Source organism: Pongo pygmaeus, chromosome 1, assembly GCF_028885625.2.
Source record: "Pongo pygmaeus isolate AG05252 chromosome 1, NHGRI_mPonPyg2-v2.0_pri, whole genome shotgun sequence".
Taxonomy (NCBI): domain Eukaryota; kingdom Metazoa; phylum Chordata; class Mammalia; order Primates; family Hominidae; genus Pongo; species Pongo pygmaeus.
The window spans coordinates 206,292,987-206,317,068 of NC_072373.2; the positions used below are offsets into that span (position 1 = coordinate 206,292,987).

Consider the following 24,082-nt stretch of genomic DNA (forward strand, 5'->3'; position numbering starts at 1 on the left):
GAGCGGAGAGAGCCGATCTCCTTTTCCTGCTAGCCCCGTAGGACAGTCCCCGGAGCAGCTCATAGGAATATGACGAACGTTTACTCAGGGCTGGTTACTATGTACACTGCGCCCCGCGCGCGGCGAGTTTACCTCGGTTCACCTCCCGGCAACCGGCGGCCCGGATATTATCAGACGCTGGGGGCTTCCCGGCGCCTCATTGCCCGAAGAGAGGCGGCCGCAGGTAGCTGAGCTGGAGCTAGCACCAGGTGTGGGACGGCACAGGCTGGGTCCCGCCCTGGCGGGTACAACCCTCTTCCCCTTACCCACTCCTTCCCCTCCCCTCCCATCCCCTCCCCTCCTCTCCTCCCCACTCGTGCTCTTCTCCCTCCTCCCGCTCTCCCTCCTCTTACTCCTCTTCACCCTATGCCCTATCTACCGTTGTCATACAATCCACATGTTTAATGCTTTCTTTTTCGTGTAAAAACCCTTCCACGCAGTCCTGCTTGCTTGTCTCCGACGCCCTAGGAGACCATGGGACATGATTACAACTATTACACAAAGGGAAGAGCCGGGGTCTAAGCTGTTCAGCGAGTTTCAGTGGTAGGACCGAGGCTTACATTGGCAAGTATTATTACCACCAATAACAACTATGATGACAAAGCTCCTGAGCCCAACTTGGAAGGCAGCTGGTGTCTCTTCCCTTAGCCGGCAGAGAAGGAAGCAGGGTCACAGAGCAGGGAAAATAACTGGGCTCATCTCCCGCCTACAAGGACGCGCAGTGGCGCGGTGGTGGGCAGCCGTAGTCCCAGCCAACTCAGGAGGCAGAGGTGGGAGGATCGGTTGAGGCCAGGAGTCTGAGACCAGCCTGGACAGCATAGCAAGACTCCGTTTCAAAAAAAAGGAATATGCAGTTAGAAGAAAATCAGCTCTGATTATCCACTCAAGGCCTTTCAGAGGCAAAGTGAGGCACAGTGAAACTTAACATCAAAGGCACTCAGTGCCTGCATCATGGGGCAGGAAGATGGACTAAAATGTGTACAGCACATCTAATCCCTGTTAGATGTAAACTAAGAAATCAGGGCTGGATTATGACCCCAAGGGCTCTCCAGCAGTTGAGCCCAGCATAGTCGCCGAGGTATGCCCAGCAGATCACCCCTCCTGCTTCCTGCTTGCTGCTTCTGTGGTTCCTGCTGCCTCCAACCGTGCTGCTCCTGCTCCCCATCTTGTCTTAACTAAGTTCTTCACTTTCATTCGTTTAACTAATATTGATTGCAAGCTGCTTCTTTTGTCAAGGTCACCCTAAGGACTGTAGTAATTTTTTTTTTCTCTAAATTCCTCTAAGTATTATTTGCAAAAATTGAGGGTTTTTTTTTTTTTTGATTTTTTTTTGTTTGTTTTGAGATGACGTCTGCTCTGTCGCCTAGGCTGGAGTGCAGTGGCACAATCATAGCCTCAACCATCCAGGCTCAAGCGATCCTCCCATCTCCGCCTCCTGAGTAGCTGGGACTACAGGCACATGCCACCATGCCTGGCTAATTTTTCTACTTTTTGTAGAGACAGGGTTTCACAATGTTGCCCAGGCTTGTCTCGAACTCCTGAACTCAAGCAATCCTCCTGCCTTGGCCTCCCAGAGTGCTGGGATTATAGGCGTGAGCCATTGCACCTGGCCAAAAAACTGAGTTTTCACATCAAATGAGATTGGAAACAGCTGCATTCCATAGCCCTGCCTGGAGATGTCTGATGCACGTTCACACAAAAAAAAGGCCCTGAGAGATCCTAAGTCAAACAACCAAGTTAGCTTAACTTAGTTTCCCTGAGGTATTAGGCCCTGTGTGGGTGTTGGGCTTGCAAGGGTAAGGCCCATAGAGATCTGCCACCTGAGGAGCTCACAGATGGGAGAGACAGTGATTGTGATCCAGTTGTATTTGCGCACTATTTGAGACATTTGCAAAGTGCTGACAAAGCAGAGGAAGAAGTGAGCAATCCTACATGATGGGTCAGGGAACGGGGTTCGCATTTTCAAGTATTATTCAAGATTCTCTTTTTTTCATGGAATACATCAATCAGACTGGGTTAAGCAGCAAATGGAATGCATTGACTCACATAATAGAAAAGTTTGGGGCTTCAGGCATGGCTGGATTCAGGGGCTTAAACTACGACATTAGGATTAAGTCTTTTCTCTCCATTTCTTTTTTTTTTTTTTTTTTTGAGACGGAGTCTCGCTCTGTTGCCCAGGCTGGAGTGCAGTGGCGCGATCTCGGCTCACTGCAAGCTCCGCCTCCCAGGTTCATGCTATTCTCCTGCTTCAGCCTCCCGAGTAGCTGGGACTACAGGCGGCTGCCACCACGCCCGGCTAATTTTTTGTATTTTTAGTAGAGACGGGGTTTCATCTTGTTAGCCAGGATGGTCTCAATCTCCTGACCTCGTGATCTGCCCACCTCGGCCTCCCAAAATGCTGGGATTACAGGCGTGAGCCACCGCGCCCGGCCTCCATTTCTTGACTCTATTTCCTGTTGATTTTGTGTTCTTAGGCTTCCTTTTCCCCATGAGATGGTAGCATGGCAGCTTACAACTTCAGATCACACCCTTTCCAGCAGAAAGGGAGTTTCTTTTCCCCGATGCTGTCAACAAAAGTCCCAGGACTACATCTCATTGGTCTAACTTGTGTTACCTGTGCATCACTAAACCACCCTCCTGAGAAGGGGCATGGAACATTCTGACAGCTCCTCTCAAATCGTGTAGACTCAGATTCGGGGAGAGGTGGCTTCCTGTGCTAGATCATTTCTGTTGGCCCTTCCAGACCTACTCTCCACCCTTTTCCTTCCTGATCTGAACCTCAAGAGGCCAACCTGCATGGACTGCTTCCACAGGTCCCTTGTCCTCTGACTTACAGTTGAATTCACCAAATAGAAGACATTGGAAATGAGACCCGAGGGGTTGGAGGAGGAGGAAGGTAAGGGTATTATTCCTCTGACCCCTGCCCTTCTTTGTTGCTGCAGGTTGGCTACATGCATTTATTGAAGCTTCTGTCAACTGGCCTTCTTCACACAGCTACTCTCTCCTAGTTCTAGTAAATTCTGCTTTCTCCACCTCCAGAATTATCCACCCTGGAGGTGATAATGGCTCCCCTCTGTTGCCTGCCACAGTGTATCACACCATCAGCCCTGCTTTTTCCCTCAACCCTGCCCACACATCTGTATGTAACCTTTACTAAACACCCTTTAGATTAATCATCTGCTGGGATGCTGATGGTTACATTCACCAAAGGAGATTCAAGTCTCTATTACCAAAAGAAAGGGGAATGAATCAAGGGCAGGCAACAGCACTACGGTAGTGATATTGGTTTGGAAGAAGTATCACCATAGTGCAGACCAGAGATGACTGTAGCTTGGACAGGGTGGTGATGGGGGAAGCAATGAGAAATGGTAGGCTTCCGGCTATATCTCAGAGGCAATGTTAACACAGTTTACTGAGGAATTGTATGTAAATTATGAGCAGTAGAGAGGAGCTGAGGATGGAAGCAGTTGGAAAACATGCATCTGGAGCCTAGGAGTGAGCTCAATGAGTAGTGATTTGGGAGGGAGGCACGGTAGTTGAAACCACGGGCTCAGATAAAATGACCCAGGGAGCCCATGTAGAATAGAACACAGACAGGGCAAAAGGCAGAATCTAGAAGAACAAACACCAGCCTTTCCATGGTGAACAGAGGAAGAGTTGCCATCTTGTATCTATCATCTAGATTGTGGGCAACTCGATAACTTGAGCATAAGAAGAGAATCTTCCACATCCTTCCTCTTTACCATCGTGTCTAGCGAGGTGATGATCACACGGTGGGTAATCAATGCTTATTATGAATGAACTTGACAGTTTCGCATTTCTAACACTCCCTCCCTCTCCTTCTCATGTGAGGTTTGAGTTACAGGCCGAGAAAAAGAGAAATTGATCCCTGTGGCTCAGTCCGTTGAAACCTATGCCCAGAGTGCTAAGCATTTCGCTGCCCTGGAAAACTTCAGTAGAACCTCTCAGACAATGCCACAGATCCCGAGTAGCACACCTCTTGTCTTTTAGGAGAATTTCCAGACCAGCGATTTCATTTCAGATTTTCTTATTCCAGATTTTCTTATTCTTATTTGAGTAGATTTAACAGTAAATATGCTAACAAATCCTTATTAGGTTTGTTTTGGGTTTGTGCTATGAAAATAATACAAGTGGCAAAAGATCTCCATCTCACATGCATACATTACTAGTGGAATGTAAAAGGATGCAACTGATTTTTGGAAACTGCCAGTTTATCAAGCTAAATGTACACCTACCCTATGACCCAGAAATTCCACTCCTAGATGTAGACTCAAGAGAAACGTAGGCAAATGTCTACCAAAAAAGAGGCTGGTACAAGAATGCTCTTAACATCTTGGCCGGGTGCGGTGGCTCATGCCTGTAATCCCAGCAATTGGGGAGGCCAAGATGGGTGGATCAGTTGGGGTCAGGGGTTTAAGACCAGCCTGGGCAACATAATGAAACCCTGTCTCTACTAAAAATACAAAAATTAGCCGGGTGTGGTGATGGGTGCCTGTAATCCCAGTGACTTGGGAGGCTGAGGTGGGAGAATGGCTTGAACCCGAGAGGCAGAGGTTGCAGTGAGCCGAGACTGTGTCACTGCATTCAAGCCTGAGCAACAGAGTGAGACTCCGTCTCAAAAAAACAAAAACAAATCAACAACACAAAATATTTACTCACACTATTCTCCAACTGTAAATATCCCAAATGTCCATAACAGGAATGGATAAGAAAACCATGGTATATTCAAACAATATAATACTACATAGCAATAAAAAAAATCATGAAATGCTGATACACATAACAACGGATAAATCTCAAAAGCAATTGTTGAGCAAAAGTCAAAACGCATAGATGTATGATTTCATTTATATGAAAGTCAAGAAGAGGCAAAACTAATGTAATAAGCATCAGAATAGTGGTTGCTTCTGAGGGTAGGGATTAATTGGAAAGGGGCACAGAACATTCAGGGGTTATGGAAATGTTCTTCCCATGCCAGTATGTTTGCCAGACATGGTTCTAGGCATTGGGAATATAGCAGTGAACAAAACAGACCAAGTCCCTGCTTTTATACAAATCCATCTCAGTTCTTTTAATTGGTTGCATTGTTTAATGCATTTTAAATAAGAAAAAAGTGGCCTTTCTTTAAATATAGTCTATGACAAATCTGAGGAGCTTTCTTGCTTCGTTTTTAGTTGCTGATGGGAAGGCAGAAAAGTACAATGGAAAGAGTATGGGCTCCAGGAAGTCAGCTCTACCACTGACTGGCTGTGTGATTTTTGGGCAAGTTCTTTAAACCTGTGAAGCCTTACTTTTCTCATCTGTTAAATGGATTTTTAAAATTATTTTTATAATTTACAAGCAAGGTCTCGCTTTTGTTGCCCAGGATAGTCTCAAACTCCTGGGCTCAAGTGACCCTCCAACCTCAGCCTCCCAAAGTTAAATAGAATTGATGATACCGCCTTGCAAAGTTGTTTTGTAAAGTGCCAGACACATTGCAGATGCTCAGGAAACATGAGCTGGTTTATAATCAGTTTACAAGGAAAATTTTACTTTTGCCCAGTGAGATATGAGCAGAGGGAGGCTGACTTGGCTGGCAGAGGTATCCTTTTGCTTTTTTTTTGAGATGGAGTCTCACTCTGTCGCCCAGGCTGGAGTGCAGTGGCACAATCTAGGCTCACTGCAACCTCTGCCTCCTGGGTTCAAGCAATTTTCCTGTCTCAGTCTCTTGAGTAGCTACGATTATAGGCATGTGCCACCATGTCTGGCTAATTTTTGTATTTTTAGTAGAGACAGGGTTTCACCCTGTTGGCCAGGCTGGTCTCGAACTCCTGACCTTGTGATCTGCCCATCTCAGGCTCCCAGAGTGCTGGGATTACAGGCGTGAGCCACCGCGCCCAGCCCAACCTTTTGCTGTTCTTTCTTCTAGCCTGCAATGTGAACATGACGGCTGGAGCTCTGGCAGCCATTCTGGACCAGGAGGTAGCCTTGAAGATGGAAGCCACATGTTGGGATGGTGAATCCAAAAGATGAGCAGCCTGTATTCCCTGTGACACCAGAGCTGCCATAGCAGCCCTGGGTTCCTCCATCTATACTGCCTTCATATGGTAAAGAAATATTCTTGTATCTTGTTAGGTGTCTGTTGCAGCCAAACACAATCCCAACTGATATTCACTGTAAATGATTCCATGGCTCCCTGTAGTACTTTTACAAAGCATCTATCACAATTGTAATTAATAAAATAATTATGCAATTACTGGTTTAATGCCTAAGTCCCAAGGAGAATATCAGTTCCATGGGGGCAGGGATTAGTCTGTTCATGGATGTATTCCCAGCTCCTATAACAACATCTGGTTCTGGTAGGTAGTAAGTGCACAATAGATGTAGCAGAGTGAAAGGGAGAGAGGAAACGGAGCTGCTTCTGATGAGGAGAGAAATCACAGCGTTATCGATCGATCTCTATCTCAGACTCATTAATATGCATCTGGGTGTGCTGGATATTTTAATTCATGTTCTGCCACCCTCTAGATCTCCTATGGGATTTGCATCACAGATGGTACCTTTTCCTGAAGAGGCTTAAATTAACCTGCCTCCCTGGTAACACCCTCATTTGTCTCCCATTCCTGGCAAGTCAGCCATTCCCCCAAGAAGAGAGTTGCAACACGATCCAATAGTTTGCTGGAGGAGTGAAACTTCTTATCAGCCCCGCATCCAACATTGGTTGGGAGATGAGTCATGTCGATTTTTGATATTTAAAATTTTCTCATAAAAATTGGACTTGGCCTTTGTAGAACATTTGAAAACAAAAAGATAAATTAAAAAATTCAAATCACGTACAATCCCAGGATCCAGAGATAGTCATGTGCAAGGAAAATATCTTGGGTCCCCCAAATCACTAATGGGTCCCCCAAATCACTAAGCTAAAGGGAAAAGTCAAGCTGGGAACAGCTCAGGGCAAACCTGCTTCCCATTCTATTCAAAGTCACCCTTCTGCTCACAGATAGATGCATATCTGATTGCATCCTTCGGAGAGGCTAATCAGAAACTCAAAGGAATGCAGCCATTTGTCTCTTATCTACCTATGACCTGGAAGCCCCTTCCCCGCTTCAAGTTGTCCCGCCTTTCCAGACCAATCACTGTTCACCTTACATATGTTGGTTGATATCTCATGATTCCCTAAAATGTATAAAACCAAAGTGTGCTCTCACCACCTTGGGCACATGTTGTCAGGACCTCCTGAGGCTGTGTCATGGGCATGTGTCTTCAACCTTGGCAAAATAGACTTTTTTTTTTTGAGATGGAGTCTCACCCTGTCGCCCAGGCCGGAGTACAGTGGCGCAATCTCAGCTCACTGCAAGCTCTGCCTCCCGGGTTCGCGCCATTCTCCTGTCTCAGCCTCCTGAGTAGCTGGGACTACAGGCGCCTGCCACCATGCCCAGCTAATTATTTTGTATTTTTAGTAGAGACGGGGTTTCACCGTGTTAGCCAGGGTGGTCTCGATCTCCTGACCTTGTGATCTGCCTGCCTCAGCCTCCCAAAGTGCTGGGATTACAGGCGTGAGCCACCACGCCTGGCCCAACCTTGGCAAAATAAACTTTCTAAATTAACTGAGAACTGTCTTAGATTTTTGGAGTTCAGAGTCACTATTCAATATTTTAGTATACAGTGTTTCTCTCCAATTTTTTGGGTAAGATTAGTATACCATTAGAATCAGCCAATTTGGATCTCCTATCTATTTCACTTAACATATTGCAAACATTATCTTGTGCTTTAAAATACTATTTAAATTTTTTTAATGACTACATAATATTGCATTGTATGTTGTTATTTATCTAATTATTTCTTTATTGTTGTAGTCAAAGTTTCATTCCAATTTTCTCTTACATAATTAACCATACAATGAATATCTTTATATGTAAAATATGCTGTTGCATTTATGATTATTTCCTCAGCATAGATTCCCAGAAGCAGTTACTAGGCAAGGGGCATGAACATTTAAAAAAGCTCTTATTGGAAAATGACAAAATGCATTTCAAAAAGGTTGTTACTGTATTTAATTATAAATGCCTTTCCTGATTGATAGGCAAAAAACAAACAAACAAACAAACAAAAAAACACCTCTCCAAACATGACATCTTGATTTTTCACATGTGTTTCATTTGAGATCTGCCCAAGTTCTCTGTGCATTCTTCCACTGAGCTATTAGCATCATTTGTTTATAAGAACATCTTACACACGGTGGATAGTAACCCTGTGATTACATTTGTTGAAAATTTTCTCTTCATAATTTCCCTTTTGAAATTTTTCTTTGATATAAAGATGTTTTAAAAATTTTATTTGGCCAGGCGTGGTAGCGCATGCCTGTAATCCCAACAATTTGGGAGGCCGAGGCAAGAGGACTGCTTGGGTCCAGGAGTTCGAGATCAGCCTGGGTAAACACTGAAATCTTGTCTCTACAAAAAATATAAAAAATTGGCTGGGTGTGATGGCACGCAACTTTGCTCCCAGCTACTCAGGAGGCTGAGGTGAGAGCATCGCTTGAGCCCAGGAGGTCAAGGCTGCAGTGAGCCATGATTGCACCACTGTACTCCAGCCTGGGTGACAGTGTTTTGAGACTTTGTCTCAAAACAAACAAAAAACCCATGTAATCCTAGCACTTTAAGAGGTCCAGGAGGGAGAATCCCTTGAGCCCAGGGGTTCAAGACCAGCCTGGGCAACATGGCAACCCCCAAATCTCTACCAAAAAAAAATTAGCCTGGGCATAGTGGCAGGCACCTGTGGTCCCAGCTACTCAAGAGGCTGAGGTAGGAGGATCACTTGAGCCCAGGGAGGTTGAAGCTGCAGTGAGCTGTGATCACACTGCTGCACTCCAGCCTGGGTGGCAGGGTGAGATCCTGTCTCAGAAAACAATTATTTGTTTACAGTATATTGATCTTGTACTTTATGATCTCTCAGCTTGCTGAAGTCTGATTAATCATGACCTTTCTTTTTTTGGAGACAGCGTTTATCAAAATGTAACACCAATATAAGTCAAGGTAAGCCTCAAACTTAATTACTGTTTCCAGTGGTTCTAACATTAATAATTAAAGAACCCACTGCTTCATATATATACAATTTAGTACAGATGCTCCTTGACTTACGATAGGTTATGTCCTGAAAAACCCATTGTAAGTTGAAAATATCGTTAAGTCATAAGTGTATTTATTTAGAGATGGAGTCTCGCTCTTTTACCCAGGCTGGATTGCAAGGGTGCGATCTCGGCTTACTGCAACCTCCGCCTCCTGGGTTCAAGTGACTCTCCTGTCTCAGCCTCCCGAGTAGCTGGGACTACAGGCACATACCACCACACCAGGCTAATTTTTGTATTTTTAGTAGAGACGAGGCTTCACCATGTTGGCCAGGCTGGCCTTGAACTCCTGACCTCAAGTGATCCACCCTCCTCGGCCTCCTAAAGTGCTGGGATTGCAGGTGTAAGCCACCTTGCCCGGCCCGTAAGTGTATTTAATACCATATACGTAACCTACGGAACATCAGAGCCTACCTGAAGCATGCTCAGAGCACTTACGTTAGCCTACAGTTCGGCAAAATCATCTAACACAAAGCCTATTTTATGAAGTGTTGGCTAGCTCATGTAATTCATTGGTGATGGTACTGAAAGTGAAGGCAGAATAGTTGTGTGGGCACGCAAAGTACAATTTCTACTGAATGCGTTATGTTTTCACACCATCGCAAAGTGGAAAAATCGTAAGTTGAACTAGCAAAAATTAGGGACCTGGGCAAGGCGTGGTGGCTCCCACCTGTAATCCCAGCACTTTGGAGGCTGAGGCAGACGGATTGCTTGAGTCCAGGAGTTTGACACCAGCTTGAGTAACCTGGTGAAACCCTGTCTCTACTAAAAATACACACACACACACACACACACACACACAAAAACTAGTCGGGCGTGGTAGCATGTGCCTGTGGTCCCAGCTACTTAGGAGGCTGAGGTGGGAGGATCACTGGGGAGGTGGAGGTTGCAGTGAGCCACTGCGCTTCCAGCCTGGGTGACAGAGTGAGACCCTGTCTCAATAAAAAAATTTTTTAAAAAAATTGAAGACTGTTTGAATATGTAAGAACATACTACATATGTATTTCCAGATGATTTCTTCTGTTGCATTGATCTAGCTGTTAATAGAAACGGTTTTATCATTGTAGTTTTATTATCTGGAAGAGAATGTCGGTACACGTATTTCCAAATACTTTTCAGAAAGGTTGTACCAATTTCTACCTGCCTCCTCCCAGCCCCCGCCCCGACTCTGCCCCCTTTCCACAATCTCACCAAAGCTGCAGGCATTTTCCTTAAAAGTCTTCACATCTTCAGAACACTCAGGCTCCCATCCTGCTTGCGCTACTAACTACAAGTGGCTGTTTAACATTGAGCAAACCTCACATTCTTTGAGCCTGGCTCTCCAGCTCAGTGGAAATAACAGTGGTACTGCCCTTCTAAGATGGTTTGGAGGCTCAAATAAACCATTTGTGACAGCACCTAGAAAAATATAAACTTTCAATAACAAGGTTGGCAATCAATAACGATTGCATTTTCATTAAAAAGAAACATGTCTTAAAAAAAAAACCACTCCTGCATAATTTTGAAGATCGGGCATGGAAATACATCTTCAGCATGTTTGGAAGCCTGGATGCTGGGTGAGGTTTCATCTTGCAGTGTTGCTCTAAATTAGAACCAATTCCATTTGCCCGAAGATTTGGAAGCTGCTGAATTAACTACAGATCTGTTATCTTTGAGGGCATCAGTACCTACAGCTCCACACTGGAAGGAGCTGCTCTTTAAAAGTTGCAATCCTGGAATATGGGGGAAGGAGATATTACTTCCTGATTAACTTGAGCTGCAGATGGTGAAGAATAAGAGCTAGACGGCCATAATCACAAGGAAGGCAGCCAGGCAGAGAGCAAAGGAGAAAATGGAACATTAAAAATGGGCAGCTGCTTGAGCAGCCCAGGGATTCAAATGAGTCTTGAACTTTCTTAAGGATCCATCAAGGTTTGATCAAGAGACAGAAATCACATCAGTTAAACAGAAATAATATAAAGAATTGTTGACCATGAGCAGTGGCTTGTGCCTGTAATCCTGGAATTTTGGGAGGCCTCGGCAAGAAGATCCCTCAAGGCCAGGAGTTCGAGACCAGCCTTGGCAACATAGACACCCCGTCTCTAAAAAAAAAAAAAAAAAAAAAAAAAGTTTAATTTGCCAGGTGTGGTGGCATCTGCTGGTAGTCCTGGCCATTTGGAAGGCTGGGGTATGAGAATCCCTCATACCCAGGAGTTCGAGGTTGCAGTGAACTGTGATCATACCACTGCACTGAAACCTGGGCAACAATGTGAGACCTCCTCTCAGAAAAGAAAAAAAAATTATTACCTAGACATGAACCTATTACCTAAGTAACTGAACAGGTAAAACTCAAAAAAAAAAAAAAAAAAAATCATGGTGGTAGCAACTACAGCTACATCCATTCCTACTGTGTCCAGAATTGGTGGGTTCGTCTCACTGACTTCAAGAATGAAACTGCAGACCCTCATGTTGAGCGTTACAGTTCTTTAAGACGGTACATCCACAGCTTGTTCCTTCGGATGTTCATATGTGTCCGGAGTTTCTTCCTTTTGGTGGGTTCATGGTCTCACTGACTTTGAGCGAAGCTGCAAACCTCCACAGTGAGTGTTACGGCTCATAAAGGTAGCACATCCAGAGTTTCGTCTGGAGTTTTTCATTCCTCCTGGTGGATTTGTGGTCTCACCTGCTTACAGGAGTGAAGCTGCAGACCTTCATGGTGAGTGCTACAGCTCACAAAGTCAGTGCCAACCCACACAGTGAGCAGCAGCAAGAACAGTCAAAGAATCACACCTCCACACGTGAAAACAAACCCCAGTAGATCGCCACTTCTGGGTTGGGCAGCCTGCTTTTATTCCCTTATCTGGCCCCACCCACATCCTGCTGATTGGTCCATTTTGACAGAGTGCTGATTGGTGCATTTACAATCACTGAGCTAGACACAGAGTGCTGATTGGTGCATTTACAATCCTCTGGCTAGACATAAAAGTTCTCCAAGTTCCCACCAGATTAGCTACATACAGAGTGCTGATTGGTGCATCCACAAACCCCAAGCTAGACACAGAGTGCAGATTGGTGCACATACTATCCTCTGGCTAGACATAAAAGTTCTCGAAGCCCCCACCCAACTCAGGAACCCAGCTAGCTTCGCCTCAGTGGATTCCGCGCCAGGGCCGTCGGAGGAGCTGCCCGCCAGTCCCGCTGCTGCGCGCCTGCGCTCCTCAGCCCTTGGGTGTCGATGGGACCAGGCACTGCGGAGCAGGAGCAGAGGGCGGTGCCCGTCGGGGAGGTTCCGGCTGCGCAGGAGCCCACGGGGAGTTGGGGAGAGGTGGGGCTCGGGCATGGCGGGCTGCAGGTCCCGAGCCCTGCCCTGCGGGGAGGTGGCTGAGACCCCATGAGAATTCGAGTGCGGGGCGGGCGGGCAGGCAGTGCTGGGGGACCCGGCGCACCCTCCGCAGCTGCTGGCCCGGGTGCTAAGCCCCTCATTGTCCTGGGCCAGCTGCTCCTAGTGCGGGCCCGCTGAGCCCGCACCCACCCAGAACTCGAGCTGGCCTGGGAGTGCCCGCCGCACGCAGTCCCGGCTGCTTCCCGTGCTTCTCCCTCCACACCTGCCCACAAGCAGAGGGAGCCGGCTCCCGCCTCGGCCAGCCCAGAGAGGGGCTCCCACAGTGCAGCGACAGGCTGAAGGGCTCCTCAAGTATGGCCAGAGCAGACGCTGAGGCAGGGGAGGCGCTGAGAGCAAGCAAGGGCTGCTAACACATTGTCACTTCTCACTAGAACCAAGGGAACCAAAGGAAGAGGTGGTAATGATTAAACTTTAGAAGAGGTGATTCAGATACGAAAAGGAAGTACGTGCTGCAACTTGGATGGACCTTGAAAGTATTAGGCTAAGTCAAAAAAGTCAATCACCAAAGCCCATATATTATTTCATTCCTAGGAAAATCCAGAATAGGGAACTCTATAAAGACAGAAGGTAGATTGGTGCTTGCCAGGGGCTAGGAAATAAGGGGTACCAGGAAGTGACAAAGAGTATAGGGTTTCTTTTTAAATTGTGGTAAAATACACCTAACATCAAATTTACCCTTTTCACTATTTTTAAGCATACAATTCAGTGGCATTAAGTAGATTTTCACTGATGTAATAATTAGAGCCTCTTCCTTGGTTCCCTTGGTCCTAGGAATGGACATAACTCTCTATAGTTGCTGCCTCCATGATTTTTTAGAGTGTTTACCCGTTCAGTTACCTAGGTAATACTTTCAGACTAGGTAACAATTTTTTTTTCTTTTTTGAGAGGAGGTTTCACTCTGTTGCCCAGGCTGCAGTGCAGTGGTGCCATCACAGCTCACTGCAACCTCAAACTCCATCCATCTCCAGAACGCTTTTCATCTTGCAAAACTGAAACTCTGTACCCATGAAACCCTGGACCCATTGACTTCGCAGTTCCCTCTTCCCCAGCCCCTGGTAGCTGCCATTCTACTTTCTGTCTCTATAAATTTGATCTTCTAGGTACCTCATATAAGAGGAGTCACATAATATTTGTCCTCTTGAGGCTGGCTGATTGAACTTGGCCTGGTATCTTCAAGGTTCATCTATGCTGTAGCATGGGTCAGAATTTACTACTTTTTTTTTTTTGAGATGCAGTCTTGCTCTGTTGGCCAGGCTGGAGTGCAGTGGCGCGATCTCGGCTCACTGCAAGCTCCCCCTCCTGGGTTCACGCCATTCTCCTGCCTGGCCTCCTGAGTAGCTGGGACTACAGGCACCTGCCACCACGCCCGGCTAATTTTTTTTTGTATTTGTAGTAGAGATGGAGTTTCACCGTGTTAGCCAGGATGGTCTCGATCTCCTGACCTCGTGATCTGCCCGCCTCGGCCTCCCAAAGTGCCAGGATTATAGGCGTGAGCCACTGTGCCAGGCCAATTTCCTTCATTTTTAGGACTGAATGATATTCCATTGTGTGAAGAGACCACATTCCGTTTATCAACTGATGGGCACTTAGCTTGCTTCCATATTTTGGCAATCATGAATAATGCTGCTGCGAATGTGGGTGTACAAATACCTGTTTGAGACCATGCTGATATGGTTTGGCTGTGACCCCTACCCAGATCTCATCTTAAACTGTAGCTCCCGTAATTCCCACGTGTCATGGGAGGGACGCAGTGGGAGGTAATTGAATCACGGGTTCGGGTCTTTCCCATGCTGTTCTCTTGGTAATGAATAAGTCTCACGAGATCTGATGGTTTTATAAATGGGAATTCCCCTGCACAAGCGCTCTGTTGCCTGCCACCATGTAAAATGTGACTTTGCTTCTCATTTGCTTTCTGCCATGACTGTGAGGCCTCCGCAGCCATGTGGAACTGTGAGTCAATTAAACCTCTTTCCTTTATAAATTACCCAGTCTCAGGTATGTCTTTATTAGCAGCGTGAGAACAGACTAATACGCCTGCTTTCACTTTTTTTGTGTGTATATATAACTCAGAAGAAGAATGGCTGGATCATGTGATAATTCTATTTTTAATTGTTTTTTGGACTTGCACTTATTTATTTATTATTTTTGAGATAGAGTCTCGCTCTGTTGCCTAGGTGAGAATGCAGTGGCGCATCTCGGCTCACTGCAGCCTCCACCTCCCAGGTTCAAGCAATTCTTGTGCCTCAGCCTCCCGGGTAGCTGGGACTACAGGCATGTGCCACCACACCCAGCTAATTTTTGTATTTTTTAGTAGAGCTGGGGTTTCACATGTTGGCCAAAGTGCTAGGCCTCCCAAAGTGCTAGGATTAAAAGCGTGAGCCACTGTGCCCGGCCTATTTTTAATTTTTAAAGAAACCACCGTACTGTTTTCCATAGTGGTTGCATCATTTTCTTTCTTTCTTCCTTTGTTTCCTTTCTTTCCCTTCCTTCCCTTCCTTCCCTTCCTTCCCTTCCTTTCTTCCTTCCTTTCCTTCCTTTCCCTTCCCCTTCCTTCCTTCCTTCCTTCCCTCCCTCCCCCCCTTTTTTTCTTTCTTTCTTTCGAGATGGAGTCCTGCTGTGTCACCCAGGCTGGAGTGCAGTGGCGCTGCAACCTCTGCCTCCCGAGTTCAAGCGATTCTCCTGCCTCAGCCTCCTGAGTAACTGGGATTACAGGTGCATGCCAGCATGCCTGGCTAATTTTTGTATTTTTAGTAGAGACGGGGTTTCACCATGTCGGTCAGACTGATATCGAACTCCTGACCTCGTGATCCGCCCACCTTGGCATCATTTTCATTCCCACCAGTGGTGCAGAAGAGTTCCCAGCTTCTGTACATCGTCTCCAACACTCATTATTTTATTTTCCTGTATTCTTTTGAATTGATAAAAATATTCTAAAATTAGCTGTGGTGATGCATATATTTGTGATATACTAAAACCATTGGATTGCACGCTTTAAGTGAATAAATTGTATGGTATGTGAATTATATATAGAGAACAGTTTTTTTTAAAGAAAAGTAAGAGGAAGGGGCCCTGTGGACCTGGGACATAGACCTCTGAGGAAGAAGAGCTGTTGTCTCGGGTTGGGGGAGGTTCTGTGAAGCTGGTCGTGCAAGAATTGGAAAGAATCGCAAAACTAGATTCAGCTGCTGCTACGCTAGAGCAAAGTTGCGTTCCTGGGGTGATGTGTGGAGGAACAGGAAGTAGATAAGAAAGAGCAAGTCCTTTCTTCCTCCTCCAGCCTCAGTTGCCCTCACAGGCCCCTCACAGGGAGCAGCTGGTAAAGCAGAGAGATGGTTTGGAGAGTTCCAGCTCCAGCAATAGGTTTGGAGCTAAGAGAAAATAGCTCCAGCAATAGGTTTGTTCCAAAGCCAACAATAGGTTTGGAGCTGAGAGAAAATAGCTTAAGAACTTGCACTTGATCTTGGCAACTAAGAAGGCTTCAGCAGGAATCAGACTGGTTTTGTCATCTCAGAGGCCCCAAGAGGGTCTTCAAAAAGATACCCACAAATTTGAAGGTACGGTTAAACTTGTAAATGTCCGTTGAGAAGTGGATCGATATTTTTGGAATAGTAGTCCCCCTCCCTCCCTGTTGTGTCCAAAATGTAGCCTCAAGACCCACATGAAAGGCAGGAAGCTACAAGGGAGGCACAAAGCTCTTTGCCTTCTGCCTGGTGGCTGCATCTCTACTTACACTGCTCATGGCTTAAAGAAAAATAGTAACAACAGCTAACATTATTGGCCCGGTGCGGTGGCTTATGTCTGTAATCCCAACACTTTGGGAGGCCGAGGCGGGTGGATCACGAGGTCAGGAGTTCGAGGCCAGCCTGGCCAACATAGTGAAACCCCGCCTCTACTAAAAATATTTTAAAAATTAGCCGGGTGTGGTGGCAGGCGCCTGTAATCCCAGCTACTTGGGAGGCTGAGGCAAGAAGAATCACTCGAACCCGGGAGGCGGAGGTTGCATGTGCCATGATTGCGCCATTGCACTCCAGCCTGGCAACAGTGTGAGACTCTGTCTCAAAAAATACAAAACAAAACAAAACAAACAAAAAAACCCAGCTAATATTACTGAGGTCTTACCATGTGCGAGGCATTGTTCTATATTCAGTCCTTATAAACACCTACAAGGAAGGGAGTATCACTATGCCAGTTTTACACATGAGGAAACAGAGGCCCGGAGGGGTTATGTACTTTCTCAAAGTCGTCTCAGAGTGAACGGCAGAGCCTGGCACCCTTTGCCACGATGCCATGCTGCCTCCCAGAGTCCTGCCCTGTGCTTGTTATGACTTGACAGGCCACGTGGCCTTCCTTCTACCTATGCTGCAGGCAGCATCCCAAAAGATCTAGATGACATTGAAAACCCACCTATGCCTGGGAATTGAACAATGAGAACACTTGGACACAGGGCGGGAACATCACACACCGGGGCCTGTCGGGGGTGGGGGGCTGGGGGAGGGATAGCATTAGGAGAAATACCTAATGTAAATGACGAGTTGATGGGTGCAGCAAACCAACATGGCACATGTATACCTGTGTAACAAACCTGCACGTTGTGCACATGTACCCTAGAACTTAAAGTATAATATATTTAAAAAAAAAGAAAAATAAAACCCACCTATGCCATCAAACCAGAGATCATGGTGAATGGTCCTGCTGCAATACACGTAGCCCCTTGAATGGTTTCAAATGCTGCCGGCATTTGCCTTGATGTTGCTGTGGCCTGACGGACTGGATTGACATCCTCCTCTCAGAATGCAATGGGGTACTTGGTGAAGACCTGAATCAAAATTCTGGACTGGGCATGATGGCTCACACCTGCAATCCCAGTACCTCAGGAGGCCAAGATGGGAAGATTGCATGAGGCCAGGAGTTTGAGACCAGCCTGGGCCGCATAGGGAGACCTCACCTATAGAAAAAAAAGTTTAAAATTAAAAAATTAGCTGGCATGGTGCTGAGCACCTATCTACTCTAGGGGATCGCTTGAGCCCAGGAATTAGAGGTTGCAGTGAGCTATGATTGCACCACTGCACTCCAACCTGGGCAATGGAACGAGACCTTGCCTCCCACCCCCCCAAAAAAAGAAAATCTGAAGCTGAAAAAAATCTACCATTTGAAATGTTTTTCTTTCCTTTCTTTTTGTTTGACAGAGTCTCTCTGTTGCCCAGGCTGGAGTGTAGTGGCACAATCATAGCTCACTTTAACCTCCAAGTCCTGGGCTCTAGCTGTCCTCCCACCTCAGCCTCTCAGGTAGCTGGGACTATAGGTGTGAGCCACCACACCTGGCTAGCTTTTTATTTTTTATAGAAACAGGGTCTCGCTATGTTGCCAGGCTGGTCTCAAATTCCTGGCCTCAAGTGATCCTCCTGCCTCAGCCTCTCAAAGTGCTGGGATTACAGGCATGAGCCACCTTGCCTGGCCTGAAATCGTTTTTGATGTTAAGGGTGAAGACTTGAGTTGCCTGAGTTCTGGGAGGGCCAGCTCTGTGGGGCTCTTTGAGAAAGGAGATGTAAGTTAAGTTCTTGAGGAAAGACTTGGGCCCAGTGGAATCCAACAGGTCTAGCTTCTCTGGTACTTGGAGATTCCTGGTGGAGGAAAAGAGAGCTGCCCCTGAGCCATGAAGGCTTACATGGATGGGGGATTGGTTGGGGGAACCCTGCTCATTAAGTCTTCTGAGGTTAGGCATGGCCTGTAGGCTCACACAGAGCCGTTTCCAGGGGCTGCTGAGGGCGTGTGCCCTGTCTTGTGGGGAAAACCCACGGTGGAAGGCAGAGCAGGTGGGGAACCCCTGGCAGTGGGAGGTGAGCAGCAGGGGTCTGCCGTGTGCTGGTCTTGAGGGGCAACAATAGCTGAGCAAGATGAGAAAACCCAAGAGATGTTGCAGAGTACATGGTACGCTCAAAGTATTCCCTGAGAATGTCTCCAAAAAAACAGAAGATGGGGATGGGGGAGAGAAAATGTCACACTGAGGTGGGCTAATTTCCAGCTATTAGAAGCTTGTGATGGAATCATCTGATATAAAAAGGAAAAGCATTATTAGCCAAAGTCATGGTCTGGTGAGGCCTGAGACATAAGGGTCCAATTGAAATATAAATTAGACAAACTTTTTTTTTCTCTGTTGCCCAGGCTGGAGTACAGTGGTGCGATCTTGTCTCACTGCAACCTCCACCTCCCTGGTTTAAGCGATTCTTTTGCCTCAGCCTCCCTAGTAGCTGGGATTACAGGTGCACACCACCACACCTGGATAATTTTTGTATTTTTAGTAGAGACCGGGCTTTGCCATGTTGGCCAGGCTGATCTCGAACTCCTGACCTCAGGTGATCCGCCTGCCTCAGCCTCCCAAAGTGCTGTGATTACAGGAGTGAGCCATCATGCCCGGCCAAATTAGACATTTATCCAAGTGGGACATTCGACCAATCAGGCTGTTGGTGTCTGGTGATTTGGCTTGAAGTGAATTGACTCAGAGCCCTGCCATCTGTATATCTCTCTTTTACTTCAAAGGTTTCCCGTGCGGTGCTGAGCTTTTTCTTGATTTACAAGTCTTTGATTATTCAAAAGGCGGCAGTGTATTGCAGGTGCCCACAGAGCAGCAGAGTCTATTTTCCTTCTTTCTTTGAATCACTGTAACTTATTTCGATGGAAACTGATGCCTACAACTTTTAGGAAAGTGCTCTTTCTCTTAGATGAGGCATGTCTTGAGCTGGATTCAGAGCAGCTTTCACACTAAGAACCTACCAGTTTGTTACTTTTAGTCCAAAGAAGTGGGCATCGCCTGAGTGTCCTGGAAAGGCCCCCGCTGGACAGATATCCAGGGCCTGTTTCCTGAGCACTGTGGACTGTGCAGGGGCACAGCGCCCCACACTCTAAAGGGCCTCACACTTGGTTTAAATGCCCTGCATTTATCATCTTGAAATCCTTAACAATCTCATCTCTGAATATTTTTCCATCTGTAAGCAAAGTCAGATGGGACAATGCAGCCGTGGGCAGATTGGCACAGTATATGTGTCTGCTGTTTTTTGCTGCCCATTCACATACAGCATTCGCCATGCCCCTGAGCACTGAGTTCTGCTGGATCCATCACGTGTGCGCAAAGCAAGTACAAGGTTAAGTGTGTGATGGCTGGGCGCAGTGGCTCACACCTATAATCCCAGCACTTTGGGAGGCCAAGGCGGATAGATCATTTAAGGCCAGAGGTTTGAGACCAGCCTGACCAATATGGCAAAATCCCATCTCTACTAAAAAAATACAAAAAATTAGCCAGGCATGGTAGTGCAGGCCTGTAATCCCAGCTACTCGGGAGACTGAGGCATGAGAATTGCTTGAACTAGGGGAGGCGGAGGTTGCAGTGAGCTGAGATTGCCCCACTGCACTCCAGCCTGGGAGACAGAGAGCGAGACCTTTGGTTTTTTTTTTTTTTTTTTGGAGACAGAGTCTTGCCTTGTTGCCCAGGCTGGAGTGCAGTGGCGTGATCTCGACTCATAGCCACCTCCGCCTCCGGGGTTCAAGCGATTCTCCAGCCTCAGGCTACCGAGTAGCTGGGATTACAGGCGTGCGCCACCATGCCTGGCTAATTTTTTTGTATTTTTAGTAGAGACAAGGTTTCACCATATTGGCCAGGGTGGTCTTGAACTCTTGACCTCAGGTGATCTGCCTGCCTCAGCTTTCCAAAATGTTGGGATTACAGGCGTGAGCCACTGTGCCAGGCCGACCCTGTCTTAAAACAAGGTAAGTGTGTTATGTTTATGATTCTGTGGGGGGGCGGGGATGGGAGTGGGGAAGGGCTGGCCTAATGGGAGGCCATACTTTCTCTTCCAACCCAAACTTTCTTTAAACACAGAAAGAAGGCTGTGGACAAGGAGCCCTATCATGTCCTCCTTACTAATGCTACCTCCTGTGCCAGCCAACAGCTTACACTGAAAATGATGACATAGAGAGACAGGAAAAGGTAGGGCAACCCACAGTGTCTTTTCCTTTCAGTCCTTTTTTTTTTTTTTAAAGAATCGGGGTCTTGCTGTCACCCAGGCTGGAGTGCAGTGGTATGATCATAGCTCACTGCAGGCTTGAACTCCTGGGCTCGAGCCATCCTCTCACCTCAGCTTCCTGAGCAGACAGGCCCACAGGCGTGTGCCACCACTCCTGGCTAATAATGTTTAGTTTCTGTAGAGTCAAATTCCTGGGCTCAAGCGATCTTCCTGCCTCGGCCTCCTGAGTAGCTGGGACTTCTGAAGTTTCCTTTTAGTCCTTCTTGACTCATCAACAAGCTGAAGGCAGAGAGAGGTGGTAGAACGTGTGCAATCAATCAATGACACAAACACAGTTGAGTGTGTTTCATGCAGGGTTCTCACTGTTCTGGTAAGAACAAAATACGTATGTATGAGCTATGAAACACAAATTCTATACTATACTTCAGTGATTATAGATACGAGTTAAGTGCTCTTATATTTGCATTTAAAATGGGTATTGCAGAAAACAAAGATGAATGGGTAAAAAATTCATGCTAATCATTTAAAATTTTAATTTGCCTTTACTGAAAATGACATTAAGTAACACATTTGAGAAGTCAAGAGACAGACTGTTGTTAAAGAGAGAAAAAAGCTTTTAGAAGTCCCTTGGTGGCACTTTTTCTCGGTTTTTGAACTAAGGGCCCCTCCATTTTCATTTTGCATTCATTTCCTGGGGAAAGGAAAGCCTCCAGGCACGAAATACACTGCCTGCTCTGTCACTGCTAGGGCCACCCCCACAGCTTCCATTTCCCTTTCTTGGTTCTCTCGCTTCCTGCTTCGTCCTGACACTGTGAAGTGTCATCGCTCCCTCAGTTATAACATTCACCACACTTTGTGTGGTTTGCTTTAATTTCTGATTGCTCTGCATGGGGGAGGGGCACTCTCTCTCCTTCTCCACTGTATATCCAGTGCTTAGCTCCTAGTAAGTGCTCAGTGACACTTACTTTTCATCTTTTACTATGAAAACTTCACATAGGCTGGGCGCAGTGGCTCACGCCTGTAATCCCAGCACTTTGGGAGGCCGAGGTGGGCGGATCACCTGAGGTCAGGAGCTCGAGACCAGCCTGGCCAAGATGGTGAAACCCCATCTCTACTAAAAATACAAAAATCAGCCGGGCGTGGTGGCGTATGCCTGTAGTCCCAGCTACTTGGGAGGCTGAGGCAGGAGAATCGTTTGAACCCGGGAGGCAGAGGTTGTGGTGAGCTGAGATCGCACCATTATACTCCAGCCTGGGTGACAAGAGCGAAGCTCAGTCTCAAAAACCACTTCATGTAGACATAAAATAGAGAAAGTAATTTAATGAACCATTGCCCTGTCTGCATTATCCTGACATTCTTATATTAACTCAATTATTTTATTTTAAAAATTTTTTGAGACAGGGTCTTGCTCTGTCGCTCAGGCTAGAGTGCAGTGGTGCAATCATGGCTTACTGCAGCCTCCATCTCAATGGGCTCAGGTGATCCTCCCACCTCAGCTCCCCAAGTAGCTGGGACTCCACGTGTGCACCACCATGCCCATCTAATTTTTTGTATTTTTGTAGAGACAGGGTCTCACCATTTGTAGAGACAGGGCCTCTCATGCACCATGCATTGTGTGCATTTTTTTTTACCAGGTTGCCCAGGCTGATCTCAAACTCCTGGTCTCAAGCAATTCTCCCGCCTCGGCCTCTTAAAGTGCTGGGATTGTAGGTGTGAGCCACTGTGCCTGGCCTCAGTCATTTTAGTCTCTCTCTTTCAAGCTGTTGAATTTCCTCAAATGTCTTGCGATTCTTGGTGGACAATCCCATTTATAAATAAAGAACTACAGTGCTTACTAGAGATTTCCTTTGCAGTTGTGTGCATTTGTTTATCTGAAGGCATACCATCGTCCCCTGAATGTGAGGGGAGATTTTCATCTTGGAGGAAGTGAGCGGGGCCGGGTCATCGGCTTCCTCCTCAGGTGCATGAGCCTGGAGCTGCTGGCTGCCTTGGGACAAGACATCTGCTGAAGGACATGGGACTTGGCTCCAGCTCTCCATAGGTCTGTCTCCCGACAGAACAGAGCTGGAGGTCCATTCGTTTCCTTGCCCCCTGCTCCAATATCCCTACCATGGGCCGTCCACAGCCAAATCTACCACTCTTTTTTTTTTTTTTTTTTTTTTTTTTTTTTCAGTTGGAATCTCGGTCTGTCACCCAGGCTGGAGTGCAATGGTGTGATCTTGGCTCACTGCAACCTCCGCCTCCCAGGTTCAAGCGATTCTCCTGCCTCAGCCTCCCGAGTAGCTGGGATTACAGGTATGTGCCACCATGCCTGGCTAATTTTTGTATTTTTAGTAGAGATGGGGTTTCACCATGTTGGCGAGGCTGATCTCAAACTCCCGACCTCAGGTGATCCACCCGCCTTGGCCTCCCAAAGTGCTGGGATTACAGGTGTGAGTCACCGCGTCTGGCCATCTTCCGCTGTTTAGAGTAATTCTTAGGGTTCCCTCTGGGGCTGATTTTGTTCTGTGTCCATGGGACCTATAAATAGTCTTCTCTTTAATCCAGATTGCTGCCCATAGCACACTTGTTCTTCTCACTTACTGTCTAAGTTCAGAGCCACTCTGGGGCAGAAAGGAGGTGAATGTGTGTGCCTAGGTTGCCATGTTGAACAGGAACCACTAACAGATATTCTTGGCATGGTTAAATAATTGTTTTCTTTTCCACTTAAGGTCAAGGAGTGTCTCTTTTTCAATCTGTGGTCTCCAGGGCTCATCCAGAGCCTCATGGGTCTGGGTCTCCTTTTTTTATTTTTTTTCCCTGAGACAGAGTCTTGCTTTGTCACCTAGGCTGGAGTGCAGTGGCGCAATCTCGGCTCACTGCAACCTCTGCCTCCCGGGTTCAAGCAATTCTCCTGCCTCAGCCTCCCAAGTAGCTGGGATTACAGGCATCCACCACCACACACACCCAGCTGATTTTTGTATTTTTAGTAGAGATGGGGTTTCACCATCTTAGCCAGGCTGGTCTCGAACTCCTGACTTCAGGTGATCTGCCCACCTCGGCCTCCCAAAGTGCTGGGATTACAGGCGTGAGCCACTGCACCCGGCCTGGATCTCCTTTTTATAGGGCCTCTCCTCTAAGCTGAGACACAGCATCAGCTAGTGAGGCTGCCTCCTCAGTGCTTGAGTTTCAGCTCCACAGGGCCCCTCCTCCAGGCACCTGCATTTTAATGATTCCAACCTGTTACCTGTCTTCCCCCAGCCCAAGGGTTGGCGGCTTCTGACAGTGTTCTCTCCACAATACCTTAGCCCTCTTTTACCCTTTCAGTTACCTTGTGAAAAAAAATGTATACCTAGTTAACAATTATGTATGTATTTATTGTAGAGACAGGGTCTCATTACGTTGCCCAGGCCGGTCCTGAACTCCTGAGCTCAAGCAATCCTCCCACCTCAGCCTCCCAGGAAGTGCTAGGATTACAGGCGTGAGCCACTGCGTCCAACCCTAGTTAACAATTATTTATGTTAAATTTTCTGTTCC

General features: G+C 46.7%; 1 protein-coding gene and 1 long non-coding RNA gene across 2 annotated transcripts in view; one reads left to right on the top strand and one right to left on the bottom strand.

The window, feature by feature from the left end:
• Window positions 1-252, bottom strand: part of RCAN3 (RCAN family member 3) — a 34,883-nt gene extending 34,631 nt beyond the window's left edge. Inside the window, exon 1 of the mRNA XM_054500237.1 lies at window positions 133-252. The gene's annotated coding sequence lies outside the window, so the exon portion shown is untranslated. The remainder of the gene's footprint in view (window positions 1-132) is intronic.
• On the top strand, window positions 161-6,311 carry LOC129043581 (uncharacterized). Its single transcript, XR_008504476.1, has 3 exons — window positions 161-248; window positions 2,876-2,935; window positions 5,969-6,311. It is a non-coding gene; the product is annotated as an uncharacterized LOC129043581 (long non-coding RNA).
• The last annotated feature ends 17,771 nt before the right edge of the window (window positions 6,312-24,082 follow it).